This window comes from Brachyhypopomus gauderio, chromosome 18, assembly GCF_052324685.1.
Source record: "Brachyhypopomus gauderio isolate BG-103 chromosome 18, BGAUD_0.2, whole genome shotgun sequence".
Lineage (NCBI taxonomy): Eukaryota > Metazoa > Chordata > Actinopteri > Gymnotiformes > Hypopomidae > Brachyhypopomus > Brachyhypopomus gauderio.
This window is the reverse complement of record NC_135228.1, coordinates 2,966,530-2,982,162: the sequence shown is the minus strand read 5'-3', so window position 1 is coordinate 2,982,162 and position 15,633 is coordinate 2,966,530. Positions and strand designations below refer to the sequence as shown.

The 15,633-nt window shown below is 47.8% G+C and overlaps 2 protein-coding genes across 5 annotated transcripts in view; both read right to left on the bottom strand.

The window, feature by feature from the left end:
* The window catches only part of LOC143481735 (NACHT, LRR and PYD domains-containing protein 3-like), a 104,429-nt gene extending 89,692 nt beyond the window's left edge, over positions 1 to 14,737 (bottom strand). The window contains exon 1 of the mRNA XM_076979847.1: positions 14,606 to 14,737. The gene's annotated coding sequence lies outside the window, so the exon portion shown is untranslated. The remainder of the gene's footprint in view (positions 1 to 14,605) is intronic.
* The window catches only part of LOC143481746 (NACHT, LRR and PYD domains-containing protein 3-like), a 44,206-nt gene extending 29,462 nt beyond the window's left edge, over positions 1 to 14,744 (bottom strand). For 2 of the 4 annotated variants that reach the window (XM_076979879.1, XM_076979876.1), the window contains exon 1: positions 14,606 to 14,742. The gene's annotated coding sequence lies outside the window, so the exon portion shown is untranslated. Of the gene's footprint in view, positions 1 to 14,605 lie in introns of all 4 variants that reach the window. The other 2 variants (XM_076979877.1, XM_076979878.1) reach the window with 2 other exon arrangements.
* Positions 14,745 to 15,633: the final 889 nt, after the last annotated feature.

Genomic DNA, 15,633 nt, shown 5'->3' with positions numbered 1-15,633 from the left:
TAAATAACTAGATGTTTTTTTTTCGGCGTGAGAAATTGGAAATGTGGCGTGAGAGCGTGTTTAGACGGTCAAATGTGTGTGTCTCACGCTCAATGCGTGAGAGTTGGCAACCCTGGAAATGTAAGTAACAGTTAGCTATGCCAGCTAAGCTACTTATGCCGATGGTAGCTGTTGCGCTTCTAATTCTCTTCAGTACCTCAGTGCAGCGTATTCATTGATGCAGAAGGAAATAATTAGAGATAACAGACCAATCTACAGCAAACAAAAAAAGCTTTTATTTGTACTGAGATATCTCAGGAGATCCCACAAATACAAAACATGTATATGCTCCCCACCCTAAGAGGTAGAGATCAGGGACCTGAAAATAACTGCTAAACTGCAAGCTTATGTGCTGATTCTCCTCCTATCTGCCTGCCCCTCAGTAATCTTCCATTCCACATATGGAGTTGTTTACTGTAACATTTAAGAGGTCTCTTATAAGTTTGGTTAGTGAGCCGTAGATGTTATTAGTTTTGTTCTATTGTGAATGTTTAAGTGTTATAATTACTGTTACCATGTATTGTTTTGTGTTGTCCTGGACGACACTTCCACTGTTAATAATGTACGCTGTTTGTTCTTTATTCCTACCAGAGTCGTGAATTTGTTAGTTTCGTTTTCTTTTGTATTATGTCTAAGTTGTAATCTCCCGTTGTTTGTTTAATTAGTAGTTTTGGTCAGAATGGTCACTGAAGACATATGCTGCTTGCTGTGTCTGTTTCAGTGATATGCCTAGACGTTCATGCAAACTTCTAGCTTGTCTTTAGGACACATTGCGCTTTGTTCTCCCGATGTCACTGTGATGTGAATAAACCTGTCTTCCCCGCAATTGTGCCTGTCTCTCGCTTTGCTTGACTGTGAAACGATACATAAACGTTATGTTTAAATGTGAGATGAGCTGTTATAGAAATCAGAAATATAGACTTCATTAAACTGCTTTCCCAGAGAAGTGTTTTAAGAACATGGTGTGCTACCGAAAGAGGAAGTTTGAGGTCATCCACTAGGTCAAGGAGACTAGACAGAGAGAAGGCGGGAGTGAGGACATGTTCCAGGCGGATGACATGTTTCATGTTCCAGACGGACAGCAGGCCCAGCAAGAAACGTTCCCCTTAGATTGCAGAATGATTCTTACATTTGATGTTTGGCACACATGCATTCAATCATGCCATGTATTTACGAATACATCACCTGATTGTAATTGTGCTGATAATGTTTCACATGACCAACCAGCCCTAAGACTGTATAAAAGGGTTGGAGGTTTGAAAATTAAACCAGAGTGATTTGGTAAAGTAACCAACGTGTGTGTGTGTTGCTTTCACTAATTGTCACTCTCCGAGCTCGCATCTTTTCTTACAGAGAGACCCCGGTTGTTGTGACGGAGAATTTCCACGACAGAGCTTACCATGTTAACGAGCCAACCACTTAGCTTAGTTTATTTCCAGTTCAGGTTATTGACATGCTAGGCAGGAATATTAGCAAAGTAACTTGTGATAACTGGGATTAGTAATTTACATTCAAAAACACTGTCACCATAAAAATCACCTCATACGTTAGCCGCAACTCAGAAGATAAATTTACTAAGATAAGGTATTTACTAGCTAAAAATATTTTAATCAAATGTAGGTGACTCACCTTAAATTTATAATAACGACTTCTGTCAGAATATTCATGTTAGCTAACGCTCCTAAGTCGCGAGATGGCCAGCTCGTGCGTTTATATACCCGCTTGCTAAATCCCTTTTTATATTATATGGATCAGAGGTAAATAAACTAGATTTATTTTTGTTCGCTGTGTGAATTCGGAAGTGTGGCGTGAGAGTGTGTGAAGACGGTAAAATGTGTGTGTCACACGCTCAATGCGTGAGACTTGAGAACACTGGTTATAAACAACCTCAAATAAGTCCCCGGGACGTTGGCTGTTAACTGGGTTATCACTGCACAGATGGGTAAATGGAGGACAAATTTCAATTGAGGTGAAAATCACAATTCCCCCTTTTCCAATTGACAAATATGGCATGTTTATAAATTTTTTACACATTAAAAATTACAAAGAATAATCTTATTTTGCAAGCTAGAGAGCTAGCATTAAGTGTATTAGCAACAAAATACGTTTAACTTGCAAGGCTCAGGCATGTTTATTTGTATATTTGTACACAGCAGCAGTTGAAAGTCCTTAAATGACATTGACATTTCCCACCAGTGGTCTTTTTTGAAAACACTTTTGGAAGGTGTCATGACTAGCTCCACCCGCGCTTGTCAATCTTATTTGTCCAGTTTTTGCACAATTTGCTGTCAAATATCCGATTTCACTCGTACGGTACCCTTGTTTGGACACTGATTCCCAAAATACCTTTATTTATTTTTTCAATTTTTTTGTTCTGTTATATACTTTGATATGTGCTGATTATATGGTAGACAAATTTGAATGGCCTTTTTGATATAGTAGTTTTATTCACCACTGAAAATCACCGATGTCATGGAAAAATAACATATATATAATACTATATAACAATATATAATAGTATATAACAGAACAAAAAAATTAAATATTGGTATTTTGGGAATCAGTGTCCAAACAAGGGTACCGTACGAGTGAAATTGGATATTTGACAGCAAATTGTGCAAAAACTGGACCACATACAGGCAACTTAATTATTACTTCAACTTTGCCACTGGAAGTACTTTGAAATATAAAACATAGATCAGCCTTCTTCTACTCCATCCATGAGATAATGACAGGTGAAAATGACTCTTAGTTGATTTTTTTCCAACTTTGGGAATTTTTTCTATTGACACAATACAACTTACAGCACCAGACAGTACATAAATTACAAGTATACAAGTTTCTAAACATACAAAAACATTTCAGCCTTCTAGCTGTAATAGTTTTAGAGATATTCACATTCAAATATTGCTATAAACCTGGATAGGTAGCTACCTCACCTTTCTACATTCATCGTGCCCCGCCATCTTCTGAACAGACTGTGTACTATCAGTCACAAAACCAGGAGCCATCAGCCAATATCATTCACTGAAAGAAATGCCCTATGACCCCGCCCCCAAAGTGCCCAAACCACACATTGTCAAAACGTGTGCAAAAAAGCCGAAGGAAATGTGCTTGTCGCATGAAAACCGTGATAAAATCGTTGAAGTATGAAAATACTTTAGAGTGAAAAAAGTGCACAGACTAACAACAAAATTCAAAAATCGTCTTTCTGTGCTCACAACATTCACATTTACACTCACAAGTTGCATATTTACACATGCAATTACATGTTTATGTTTTCGCCCTGTGTCTTTGCGCCCCATAGTTTTGGCATGGAAATGACACCATATTGTGAGTCTAACTGTAACGAATAGAGAGAGGTTTTATTGACACAGTGCTGTACAGCGAGCCGCGCTCACGCTAGCGTGAAAGTCAGCGATGAGTGATGGGCAGAGGACATTGCGAGCAGCCACCCAGGCCCGTTCCTCGGGACCATAGCCCTCCCAGTCAACGAGATACTGGAGACCTCCACGCCGACGTCGTGATTCCAGCAATTCCCGCACAATGTAAGCAGGTCGTCCGTCTATGTCCAGGGGCTCGGGGGCGCGGTCCTGTACCGGGGCTACTGACATGGGGCTGTAATGTACAGGCTTTAGGAGAGAAACGTGGAAGACAAGATGGATGTGGTATTGCAGGGGTAGTAGCAGCTCATAGGAGACTGCGTTTACTCTGCGAAGGATCTTGAACGGCCCAACGTATCGAGGCTTAAGTTTGTGGCAAGGCTGGCGGAGATTCAGGTTGCGAGTGGAGAGCCACACTCGCTGACCGGGATGATAGATGAGAGCAGGGAGACGACGGCGGTCAGCATTCATGCGGCGTGTGTGTGAGCTCCCAGGCGCGAGCGCTGTTTTTCAGCCAGTCGTCTAGAGCGGGGACATCAGAGGGCGTCTTATCCCAGGGGAAGAATGGGGGCTGGTAGCCATATACACACTGGAAGGGGGTTAGTTTGGTGGATGAATGTATAATGGAATTGCGTGTGTATTCGGCCCAGAGGATATATTTATGCCAGTCCTTCTGAGAAGGGCAGTATTGACGGAGGAAGCGACCTAGCTCTTGGTTATACCGCTCCACTTCTCCGTTAGATTGGGGGTGGTAACCAGAGGTTAAGCTGGCGGTTATCCCGAGCAATTTACAGAACTGTGTCCAGACACGGGAAGCGAATTGTACGCCCCTATCTGACACGATATATTCGGGTAATCCGTATATACGGAAAACGTAGTTGAATACGTCAGAGGCCGTCTCCATAGCAGTGGGCAGTTTGGGGCGCGGAATAAGACGGCACATCTTTGAGAACCTGTCCACCATTATGAGTATCACAGTATTACCACCAGAAGCAGGCAGGTCCGTGACGAAGTCGATAGCCACCATGGGTGGCGGGGTATCGCCAAAGGGAGGAGCTGACCGGTGGGCAATGTTCGAGGTGTGCACGATTGAGCGCATACAGCACAGGTGAGAACATAGTCACGGATATCTTCCTCCCACGACGGCCACCAGTATTTCTGTGCGATCAGGTGTTCGGGTGATACCAGGATGACCAGTGCTAGGAGTGTCATGTGCGAGTTGGAGGAGTCATCCCCGGAGTGGGACCGGGACGTACTGTTTATCATTGGGGCCATCTGCAGGGTCCGGGTCGGTGTGAAGCGCATCTTCTAGATCGTCCTGAATGTCCCACCGGATGAGGTCAATGAAGTAGGATTCCCCGAGAATGCAGTCAGGCGTCTTGCTACTCGGCGTCCTTTCGTGAATTTGGGATAATGCGTCTGCCTTAGTGTTTTTGGATCCTGGTTGGTAGTGCACCGTAAATCTGAAGCGAGAGAAGAACAGAGCCCATCTAGCTTGTCGGGGATTGAGCCGCCGAGCGGATTTGATATACTCTAGATTCTTATGATCTGTATACACCTGGAAGGGGTGCTCCGCTCCCTCTAGCCAATGCCGCCAGTGTTCGAGAGCCAGTTTCATGGCTAAGAGTTTGCAATCTCCTACGTCGTAATTCACCTTGGCCGGTTTTAGCTTCTTTGAGAGATAAGCACATGGGAACAGTTTGGGCGGATTGCCTTGCCTCTGCGACAGCACAGCCCCCACACCTATGTCGGACGCATCAACTTCGACTATGAAGGGCAACGTGGGGTCCGGAAGATGTAGTATGGGGGCGCTGGTGAACGCGGTTTTCAGCGTGTTGAACGCACGATCTGCCAGAGGCGTCCACGTGAAGTGGCGCTTCTTAGCCCCCTTCTGGAGGTCGGTAAGGGAGGCCGCCACCGAACCGAAACCCCTAATGAATTGACGACAGAAGTTGGCGAAACCTAGGAACCGCTGGAGATCCTTAACGGAGCGGGGCACCAGCCAGTTAGCGCCTGCTTCCACCTTGTCATCCATGCCAATGCATCCTGGTGAGAGGGTACAGCCAAGGAAGGAGCAGCAGGTGCATGAAACTCGCATTTCTCCGCCTTCACGTACAAGCTGTTCTCTCGCAGGCGCTGTAAGACCGAAGAAACATGTTGTATGTGTTCCTGGACAGAGGGGGAATAGATTTAGGTTTCATCAATGTATACGAACACGTATTTGTCAATCATGTCTCGGAATATGTCATCCATGAAAGCCTGGAATACAGACGGACTATTCGACAGCCCATATGGCGTTACTAAATACTCGTAGTGCCCTCTGGCGGTGACGAAGGCCGTCTTCCATTCATCGCCTGCGCGGATCCTGATCAGATTGTAAGCACTTCTGAGGTCAAGCTTTATGAAAACCATAGCCCCCATCAACCGTTCTTGTGAGGCAGAGATGAAAGGCAGGGGGTAAGCGAACTTGGATGTGACAGCGTTCAGGGCCCGGTAATCTATACAAGCACGTAAACCCCCATCCTTCTTCTCTACGAAGAAAAACCCTACCGCAACGGGAGACGTCGACGGGCGAATAAACCCCTTCTGGAGAGCCTCACTGATGTATGCTTCCATGGCAGCGTCTTCTGTGTGTGTGTGGGAGTGTGGGCGTGGTGGTGAAACAGGTGAACTTGATTATGTCATCGGCTATTCCTGACACTAACGTTCGACTCTGAGAAGCAGGACACACATGCAAAAAGCAATTTGATTTATTGTCAACACAGGCAGAACACAAAGCAACTTTACACATCAGACAGGTGTGGGACAGGTCTCAAGGAGACCAACAATATAACTATGACCATAGTTTATGTAGTACACACAGTGCCAGTGATGAATCATTAGACAAGGTAAATGAAACACCTGAGAATAGTGGACTAAACAGAGTCAACTAAACCAAGCCAACTAAAACTAAAGGAATTTATACATAAACTATAGAAACCTATCAAAAAATCATGGGTAATAGCAAGGGTTACAAGACCAGGAACACGGTGCATCAGGTACAGTGGGGAAAATAAGTATTTAGTCAGTCACCAATTGTGCAAGTTCTCCCACTTAAAAAGATGAGACCTGTAATTGACATCATAGGTAGACCTCAACTATGAGAGACAAAATGTGAAAAAAAATTGAGAAAATCATTTTGTCTGACTTTTAAAGAATTTATTTGCAAATAATGGTGGAAAATAAGTATTTGGTCACCTACAAACAAGCAAGATTTCTGGCTGTCACAGACCTGTAACTTCTTTTTTAAGAGGCTCCTCTTTCCCCCACTCATTACCTGTATTAATGGCACCTGTTTGAAGTCGTTAACAGTATAAAAAACACCTGCCCACAACCTCAAACAGTCACACTCCAAACTCCACTATGGTGAAGACGAAAGAGCTGTTGGAGGACACCAGAAACCGAATTGTAGACCTGCACCAGGCTGGGAAGACTGAATCTGCAATAGGCAAGCAGCTTGGTGTGAAGAAATCTACTGTGGGAGCAATAATCAGAAAATGGAAGACCTACAAGACCACTACTAATCTCCCTCGATCTGGGGCTACACGCAAGATCTCAGCCCGTGGGGTCAAAATGATCACAAGAACGGTGAGGAAAAATCCCAGAACCACAAGGGGGGATCTAGTGAATGACCTGCAGAAAGCTGGGACCAACGTTACAAAGGCTACCATCAGCAACACACTACGACGCCAAGGACTCAGATCTTGCAGTGCCAGACGTGTCCCCCTGCTTAAGCCAGTCCATATCCAGGCACGTCTGAAGTTTGCTAGAGAGCATTTGGATGTTCCAGAAGAGTATTGGGAGAATGTCATATGGTCAGATGAAACCAAAGTAGAACTATTTGGTAAAAACACAACTTTGGAGGACAGTGAATGCTGAGTTGCATCCAAAGAACACCATACCAACTGTCAAGCATGGGGGTGGCAACATCATGCTTTGGGGCTGTTTCTCTGCAAAGGGACCAGGACGACTGGTCCGTGTACATGAAAGAATGAATGGGGCCATGTATTGTGAGATTTTGGGTGCAAACCTCCTTCCATCAGCAAGGGCAATGAAGATGAAACGTGGCTGGGTCTTTCAGCATGACAATGATCCCAAGCACACAAAGGGCAACAAAGGAGTGGCTTCGTAAGAAACATTTCAAAGTCCTGGAGTGGCCTAGCCAGTCTCCCGATTTCAACCCCATCGAAAACCTTTGGAGGGAGTTAAAAGTCCGTGTTGCCCGCTGACAGCCCCAAAACATCACTGCTCTAGAACAGATCTGCATCGAGGAATGGGCCAACATACCAGCAACAGTGTGTGCCAACCTTGTGAAGACTTACAGAAAACGTTTGACCTCTGTTATTGCCAACAGAGGATATACAACAAAGTATTGAGATGAACTTTTGTTATTGACCAAATACTTATTTTCCACCATTATTTGCAAATAAATTCTTTAAAAGTCAGACAAAATGATTTTCTCAAATTTTTTTTCACATTTTGTCTCTCATAGTTGAGGTCTACCTATGATGTCAATTACCGGCCTCTCTCATCTTTTTAAGTGGGAGAACTTGCACAATTGGTGACTGACTAAATACTTATTTTCCCCACTGTACATAGTACATACAAAATAATAATAGAAAAACACAAGTTGGAAATCACAGGGAATAGAACACTACAATACAAGAAACTATAACCAACAACAAATGGATACAGACAAGAGATACAGACTTACTCCTATTCAGTAGGCCAAAGCAGTACACGATAATGAGTAGTATGTATTAAACAGTAAGCAAAAAGTACCCATATGGCTTACTGAATAAGGTGCCATTTTGAAGTATGCAATTGCAGCACACTGTCTTATCCCATGATTCAACTGGAGCAGCGGAGGCGCTGAGAGCAGAGAAATAACATGGCGGAATGTAGCGAGTCGGCTGTTTATAAATCTAAGTAAGATACAACCACAAAATAAAAATGCTGACATACCAAAGTTCATGGATTCACCTCACTTTGTCAGCAATGCTAATGAAATGCCAAACTATGACCTAATATTTGCAAATATTAATTATTATTAAGGCTAAATTGAAGATAATGTTATTGTACCTCTGTTAGTCCTCGACGCCATCTTGATGCTGACTCTAAGTCCATTAACCAAACGAGGAAAATGTCGCAAAAATCAAAATAGAAAAATATAGAATCGGGCCTTCTGTGTTTAGCCCGTTTGATGTACTTGATGTATATGCCCCGTTTGTTATTGTCAGACTCTTGTTGTATGTAGTTACCATTCATTTGTTCCAACCTGTCTTTCCTTAGCTACTGATACCCCAGCCTTCTTGATCTTCTTGTTTATGGTCTGAATTTTGTAATGTCTTTTGGATTATTTTGGTTCTTTAAAGTGCACATCATATGAGACTAAACTGTACCAGCGTCTGTAGAAGTGTTCACACCCTCTCACTTACTGTATACACAGTAAGAGAAGTTAAAAGTTATTTTAGTTAGAATACAATTTTTGCATCTAGTTGTACTGACTTCAAAATGTATTTCTAGCTCTAAAAAAGTGCTCAGATCCTGACGTCATATCTGACTACAGTCATAGTGTGACGCCGGGGGCGTCGGGACAGAGGCAGCCGGAGACGTGGGTTGAGCAGAGGGTGTTTTATTATCCATGGCAACCAGTAATACTCGTAGCACGCAATGCACGGTAAAGCTCGTAGCGCATATACTGCAGATGCAAGGTAAAGCTCGTAGCGCATACACTGTAGATGCAAGGTAAAGCTCGTAGCGCAAACACAGCAGATGCAAGGTAAAGCTCGTAGCGCATACACAGTAGATGCAAGGTGACGCTCGTACAAACACACAAGGTAGGGACGTGCAGACACCCAGAGACGCTCGTGTAGTGGCAATGTGCAGCACTGGACCAGACGACCTGCGGGCTTAAGAAGTGCAAAGTAAACAAGAAACAGGTGCTCAGTATGATGGTGATTGCGACTGTGGGAGTGGCTGCGTGCGCGGGGGTGTGTGCTGGGATCGGCTGCTGGCCGGGTTGCGCGCCCTCTGGTGGCAACCCGGCCCCCTCACCGTGACAGAGCCCTCCCCCAAGGACCCCTCCCGTCGACTCCCACGCGGTCTTCCCCGTCGCCGCGGAGCTGGCCGGTCTGGATGTTCCCTGTGGAAGTCGGCGATAAGGGAGGGGCCTACCACTTGAGAGGCCGGTATCCAGGAGCGCTCCTCCGGTCCGTATCCGACCCAGTCCACCAGGTACTGTAAGCCACCTCTTCTGCGCCTCGAGTCCAGTAACCTCTCCACGAGGTACGCGGGTCCGTCCGACAACTGCAGCGGCGAGGGCGGCCGTGACGTCGAGGCCTCCTCCAGTGCACCTGCTCTGTATGGCTTGAGAGCGGACACATGAAATGCACGCGACACACGTCTGTCTTCGGGCAGACTGATGCGGTATGTAACTGGGTTAAGCCGCCTCAAGATGACGTACGGGCCGGCATATCTCTCCCCCAGTTTACCTCTCCTGCCTAGGCGTCCATCTTCGGTGGAGACCCACACCTTATCCCCTACCTGATAAGATGGGGTCTCTCCCCTCCGACGGTCGGCTTTCCGCTTGAATCGCCGAATCGCCTCTCTCAGCCGCTGATGGGTGTCCTCCCACACCCGCTCACTCCTCTTGCACCACTCCTCGACGATGGGCTGGTCTGAGGACGCGGCGTTCCAAGGATAGAGCGGCGGCTGGCGACCGAGCACGCACTCGAACGGTGTCATCCCCGTGCTGGAATGTGTGAGGGAGTTCTGTGCGTACTCGGCCCAGGGCAGAAGGGCGCACCATGTGTCCGCGTGCTCGCTGCAGTACGCGCGCAGGAACTTTCCTACTTCCTGGTTCGCTCGCTCCACCTGTCCGTTAGCCTGCGGATGGTAACCAGAGGTTAGGCTAACCGTGATGTTAAGCTTGGAGAGGAACTCCCGCCACACACGCGAGGTGAACTGCGGTCCCCTGTCCGACACAATATCCTCAGGCAGACCGAACTGCCGGAATATGTGCCGAAACAAGAGATCCGCAGTCTCCCAAGCCGTGGGCAGGCCCCGCAGGGGAAGGAAGCGAACCATCTTCGAGAACCGGTCAATTACCACCATGATGACCGTGTTCTCCTCGGACGGGGGAGGTCCGTGACGAAGTCCAATGCGATGTGCGTCCATGGTTGCTTAGGTGCAGGGAGAGGGAGGAGCTTACCCGCAGGAGGAGTGTGTGGCACCTTGCACCGCGCACACACCGCGCAGGACGCCACCTGCTGCAGTACGTCCCGGTGCAGCCCCGGCCACCAGTAGCGAGCCCCCAACAACTGAGCCGTCTTTGACACCCCTGGGTGCCCCGTCCCCACTGACGTATGAGCCCAGCTGATGAGGGCACTACGGTGCGCGGGGGGGACGTACTTACGGTGCGGCGGGCAACCTGGATGCGGGTTCGCTGCCTCGATCTCCCGATCGATCTGCCACTCCAAAGCTCCCACGACGCACTCTGGCTTAAGCACCGGCTCCTCGCTTGTCGACTCCGTACTGCCAGGAAAGGACCTAGATAGCGCATCCGCACGCTGGTTCTTCTCTCCTGGCCGGTATGTCACCTGGAACTTGAAACGAGAGAAATACAGAGACCACCTGGCTTGACGGGCGTTCATCCGTTTCGTGGTCCTGATATATTCCAGGTTTTTGTGGTCAGTAAGCACGGTGAAAGGATGCTTAGCTCCCTCCAGCCAGTGTCTCCACTCACCGAACGCCTTGCGCATGGCCAACAACTCACGGTCTCCCACCCCGTAGTTACGCTCGGCGGCGGTGAGCTTCCTCGAGTAGAAGGCTATGGGACGGAGAGAGCTATGCTTCTTCGGTCGTTGTGATAGCACCGCGCCTACTCCCACGTTCGACGCGTCTACCTCCACTATAAAGGGACGGTTAGGATCCGGTTGGTGCAGAACCGGCGCGTCGACAAACGCTTGCTTCAGCTGGTTGAACGCTCTCGTAGATCTCTCTGTCCAGCGAAGCTTAACTCCTCCCCCTCTCAGCATGTCAGTAAGGGGCTCTGCGATCTGGCTATATGCGCGAATGAACCGCCTGTAGAAATTCGCGAAGCCCAGAAATCTCTGCAGCTCGCGCCGTGTGTGAGGCTGCGTCCATTTCACGACCGCCTCTACCTTCCTGTGCTGCATGTGCACGGAGCCTGGCCTAATGGTGTAACCTAGGAAGTTCATCTCGCTGAGATGGAACTCGCACTTCTCGAGCTTGCAATACAACCGATTGCGCAAGAGCGTGCCCAGAACCGCCCGTACATCACGCACATGTTGGTCATAGGAGGGAGAATAGATCAGGATGTCATCGATATAAGCGACGACGCATCTATTCAGATACTCCCTTAAGACCTCATTAATGAACGCCTGGAAGAACGACGGAGCAGAGGCCAAGCCATAAGGCAAGACGCGATACTCGTAGTGACCCGTCGAGGTACTAAACGCCGTCTTCCATTCATCACCCTCGCGTACGCGAATGAGGTTGTAGGCGCTGCGCAGATCTAACTTAATGAAGACTTTAGCCTTCCTTAACTGCTCCAGTGCCGACGGCACTAGAGGCAGCAGGTAGGCAAAGTTCACTAAGAGGGAATTGAGCCCTCGGTAATCTACGCATGGCCTCAGCCCACCGTCTTTCTTCTTTACGAAGAAGACGCTGGCTGAGGCGGGAGAGGTAGAGGGAGTAATATAACCCTGAGCGAGAGCCTCCTTAATATACTGAGCCATGACCCGCTCCTCCTCCTGAGAAAGAGGATAGACTCGACCGCGCGGTGGCGTAGTACCTGCCTTGAGTGTGATGTGACAGTCCCAGGGTCGGTGAGGTGGTAACTGGGTCGCCTTGGCAGCGCTGAACACCTCCGCGAGATCACGGTACGGAGCGGGAATGACTGGAGTGGAGCTGATGTTTGGGCTCTCAACGCTGGTGGATTGCGCGAACACACGGGAGGGAGACCGGGTGCCCTGTAGGGGCGCTACCCACTTCAGCAGCTTACCCGTGGACCTGTCGATAACGGGGTTGTGGAGTCTAAACCAAGGGAGACCTAATGTGATGGAATAACGTGTGGAAGGGAGCACAAAAAAACTAATCTGTTCCCTTCGACCCTGAACGTGTATGGTGACTGGTGCAGTGCGGTGAGTAATAAAACCCCCGCCCACAGGTCGCCCGTCCAGTGCCTGCACGCGTCTCGGCTCCTCGAGTCTGGTCAGGGGCACCCTCAGCTGCTCGGCAACGCTCCTCCGCATCAGGTTCCCCGAGGCTCCCGTATCCACTAGGGCAAACACAGATAATGACATCGCCCCGTAAGACACTGACGCCTCCCACGTTAAGAGACCTTTCATTATAGCGATACTCACCCTAGCCCGCCCCCTCCTTGGACTAGCGGTACGAGTGAGGGGGGGGGCGGCAGTACCCATCTCCATGGGCTCGGCGGGCGTGGTCTCACGGGGTGGTGTGTGCACGGGAGCCTGCGGGGTAGGAGGAAGCGCCGCTCCTCTGCCTCGCTCCTGCAGCAACCTGTCCATGGTTATGGCCAGGTGCACCATCTGATTCAGGTCCTGTCCCTCGGGCCTACAGCTCAGCTCTGCCCTCAGGTCGGGCTTCAACCCCGCCAGGAAGACGTCTGTCAGAGCCGCTTCTCCCCAACCAGTCCTGGCGGCCAGGGTCCGGAACTCCAGAGCGTAGTCTGCGGCACTTCGCCTTCCCTGCCGTAGTTTCAACAGGCTCTGGCCGCAGACCCTCCCATGGCTGGGGTGATTGAAGACCGCCCGCAGCTCGCGAACAAACTGATCATAACTGCGGGTACAGGGCTTCTCCGCGCTGATCTGGGCTGCTCCCCAGTCCAGTGCCTTGCCCTGTAACCGGTTTACCATGAAGCCGACTTTCTCCTTCTCCTCCAGGTGAGGCATGCTGGAAAAATAGAGCTGGCACTGGACCAGGAAGCCCTCACAACGCTCCGGGTCCCCGTTATAGGGCTCGGGGGGAGGTATCGGTGTTCTGGGCGTCGGAGGGCGCGCAGGTACCTGTACCGTCAGAGCCTGGATGCAGGTCGTCAGGGTATTCACCACTGAGCGGAGCTCCTGGAGCTCCTGCTGTTGTCTGCCCAGGATGATGCCTTGGTGGGCCAACACCTCTATGGCAGAGGCGCCCTCGCCTCCGGCTGCTCCAGGCTGCACATTCTGTGACGCCGGGGGCGTCGGGACAGAGGCAGCCGGAGACGTGGGTTGAGCAGAGGGTGTTTTATTATCCATGGCAACCAGTAATACTCGTAGCACGCAATGCACGGTAAAGCTCGTAGCGCATATACTGCAGATGCAAGGTAAAGCTCGTAGCGCATACACTGTAGATGCAAGGTAAAGCTCGTAGCGCAAACACAGCAGATGCAAGGTAAAGCTCGTAGCGCATACACAGTAGATGCAAGGTGACGCTCGTACAAACACACAAGGTAGGGACGTGCAGACACCCAGAGACGCTCGTGTAGTGGCAATGTGCAGCACTGGACCAGACGACCTGCGGGCTTAAGAAGTGCAAAGTAAACAAGAAACAGGTGCTCAGTATGATGGTGATTGCGACTGTGGGAGTGGCTGCGTGCGCGGGGGTGTGTGCTGGGATCGGCTGCTGGCCGGGTTGCGCGCCCTCTGGTGGCGACCCGGCCCCCTCACCGTGACACATAGTAACAAACAAGTCATGAGGTAACTTATTTCATAGACAATGGAGACTACTTATAAACTACCAACAGTATAGATCATTCACTTCCAACAATACAGGTTAAGTTACATGGTTAACAGGCGAGTGACAGGTTTCACATCTGGTGGATATAAAGCTGATCTCACTGTGTATTACATGGTTTTTTTTGTACAGATTATTTTATCTGTCTGACATACACAGTGAGATCAGCGTGTATATTACATGGTTTTTTTGTACAGATTATTTTATCTGTCTGCGATATACATTACTGATTATTTTCAGTAAGTTTACTTGAGAAAGTTGCTTTTTTTGAGAAATGCTTCTTCATTTTAGAGCAGTGATTCTTTAACATGGAATATATGTAACCAATTCAGTAATAATTCTGTAATAACTGTAATACTGTAATAGAAACTGTAATAACTTACTCAGTAGGTGATCCCTGACTTTACACAGAATCTTCAAGGAGTATAAAGTCAATAAAGTCAACTCGTCATTTTTCTTCTGACATCATGTGGTATGACTTTAATTTCTGCTCATTGATCAAAGTTCATTTCTACTGTCTGCAGTGTCTCCTCCAGCTTCACTGAGGTTTTGTCTGTGTTGGACTCTCTATGTGACGCTCACACAAAAAGCTCAACTTCATTTGTTTGACCATTTATCAGACACGGCTGGTTTACTACTGAATATCTACATCCTCTCTCATGGGCTTTTTTATTTCCCCTTTCAACTCGTGCCAAAAAAAGGAACTGAGTCTCATGTTTCTTAATGTCACATGTTATATGACCAACATGAATATATTTGTATATGCTGTCAGGGAGCTGCAGATCAACACAAATATTGAAAAAACACCTGTTGAACAGTTGTACCTGTGACTACTGAGCTGAGGCCTTCAACTCCTCTTCCTCTCCCAGTACTTTATTCACCTTTTTCCATTGTACTCCAACTGGCTTTATTAGTTTGTGTTATTTAACTTCGTGTTTAATCGTGTGTTTACATGCCAAGGAAACATGCCTTTTTGTTCTTTTTGATTGTCTTTTATTTTTTATCTTTAAGTTATCCTTTTCTTTATTAGAATAATTCCAAATTTGGTGTCTTTGAACTGGTCTTGAAGAGTTGCTTCCTCTAGGAGGGGTTACAATCCAGTACCTGTCTCAGAATATAGAGTTAAAAGAATCATGGGAAATTTTGGCATTCTTGGATATAGGTCTGTTTGTGAATCCCAAAGGCAATGCTTCATGGTTAGGAATGCACCAAGGTAAACAAGAAAGGCCATAAATAGTGGCCCTCTGTCCTGGTAAAAGCCATAATTCCTCATATCAAGGTGCTGATGATTTTCTCAGACCTGTTGGCCTGGGGTGTGGGTTTTGGAAATGATCCCAGGCTATCTACACTCACTGAGCACTTTATTAGGTACACCTGTCCAACTGCTCATTAATGCAAATGTCGAATCAAC